This window comes from Sinocyclocheilus rhinocerous, unplaced genomic scaffold (genome assembly GCF_001515625.1).
Source record: "Sinocyclocheilus rhinocerous isolate Xijiao unplaced genomic scaffold, SAMN03320098_v1.1 scaffold1057, whole genome shotgun sequence".
NCBI classification, from domain to species: domain Eukaryota; kingdom Metazoa; phylum Chordata; class Actinopteri; order Cypriniformes; family Cyprinidae; genus Sinocyclocheilus; species Sinocyclocheilus rhinocerous.
Window position 1 is genome coordinate 2,131 of NW_015660880.1, and position 1,935 is coordinate 4,065.

A 1,935-nucleotide genomic window follows, 5' to 3' on the forward strand; every position below is an offset into this window, starting at 1 on the left:
TGCATGTGACAACAGTTGTGTCTGGTGTTCACACAGTTTTACTAAATATGCCAAGTATCGTGACTCATACTCGGAATTTGTGCTCTGCATTTAACCCATCCAAGTGCACACACACAGTAGTGAACACACCCAGAGCAGTGGGCAGCCATATTGGGGGTTCGGTTCTTGCTCAAGAGTCTCACCTCAGTCGTGGTATTGAGGGTGGAAGAGAGCGCTGGTTATTCACTTCCCTGACCGACAATCTCTGCCGGACCGGAGACTCGAACCCGCAACCTCCGGGTTACAAGTCCGACTCTAACCATTAGGCCACGACTGCCCCAAACAGTTTTACTAAATATGATTGGATTCCAATCAGACATGCACAAAAATCAGATCTAGACCGAGAGTCTGATTAAGGCTAAAGTGTTTTAGGCATTTTCCCTTCACTTAACATTATTTGCATTATTTGTAATGTGCCTCCAATAATTGCAAAGTGCTTTGTTACTTCTGATGAGAAACAAAGTCTCATCTTTCAAATAGTCCGTTTTACCACAAAATAAAAAACTAAATGTGGTTTTGACGCCTCAGTTCAAGAGGCAGTGTGAGACATCGCTTGCAGTCAAGACACTCAGTATCAAGTCAGGTATCCACGAGCTGATCTTCAGTGTCTTCTCTACAAGCCTTAAAGGAGACAGCTACACAGTCTCTGCAATTTCTTTTCCACTTATTTTTTGAAGATGCTGTGTCTGTAAAGAAAAGAACAGAAAACTGATTTTAGTCAGGCCCAACATGGCAAATATCCTTTATGAAAAAGTCATGTGATACATAAAATTCATAAACCAGTGAAGAGCTTCTTACCTGGAGACAGCAAGGGTTCATCAGGCTGGTTTATTATCAGCTGCTGCATCACATCCCTGACAGTCAACACACAAAACACAATCAGATGCAAATCAAATAAAAAGATGCTGAAGACAAGTCAACACACAAAACACAATCAGATGCAAATCAATCAAAAAAATGCTGAAGACAATTTACACATTTCAGGTTTATACATGCAAACCACATTCTTTGACGATTTTATACATTCAAAAACAACAAAATAATTTAGTTATTTAGTTATCATTCTGCTCTTGGTTTGAGATTTATAATAAACTTGGATTAACTTTCATCCACTTTCTCCAAACATAAACATCTTACTTAATTTTCAACTTTTCACTCAGAGCTAAATATATTTGAACGTTAACAAATGGTGAATTAAAGTGACCAAGTTAAACATTTCAATTCCAATCAAATGAAAATCAAAATGTTGTGCAGAACAGTGATTTGCTCTTTGACCCAAACTGTTAAGATTTGTTTCAGGTGATCTGATCACAGTTATGCCCGGTTCTAGCCAGAGAAATAGTTTAGAACTGAACATATCTAGCAAAATGTACCCTGTCTATAGAAATTAAGACCTTTTACATTACTCTTAGTTGAGTCCTATGATTAGGAGTGAAATGCCCCTCATTTTTAAGTTTCTGCATTAGGAGCAACTTTTAGCCTTAAGATTTTTGGCTTATATGGCCCCAGATCATTAGAACATTTTTGTTTCTCAGTATAGCGTCGCTGTTTTCTTAATCAAATAGCTTTTCAGTAGCGAAGCTCTTTTTTTGATCAATTTGATCAAGAGCGTCAACAACAGCTACATTTTTCAAAGCATTTCTGAAGCTCAAGCTCAAATCGGAAATATAACAGCTAAGGATCACTGATCCTGGACCAGTAAAAGTGACGTCACTGCCACTAAACCTCGTAACTCCATTGGCTGCTCAAACTGTCAGTGAAACCTCATTAACCAAATAAGTTAGCTTGTGCGAAGCGCTGAATCTTTAATAATATGATATTTTGGCCAAATAACAGAAAAAACTGAGCGCCCACATAGTGAGAGAAAACTGTATAACCTGCAAGTTCATGAAAACG

At 38.1% G+C, this 1,935-nt stretch overlaps 1 long non-coding RNA gene across 1 annotated transcript in view; it reads left to right on the plus strand.

Moving 5' to 3' along the window:
• The first annotated feature begins 1,638 nt into the window (after positions 1-1,638).
• The window catches only part of LOC107725727 (uncharacterized), a 19,468-nt gene continuing 19,171 nt past the window's right edge, over positions 1,639-1,935 (plus strand). The window contains exon 1 of the long non-coding RNA XR_001638155.1: positions 1,639-1,649. This is a non-coding gene — a long non-coding RNA (uncharacterized LOC107725727). The remainder of the gene's footprint in view (positions 1,650-1,935) is intronic.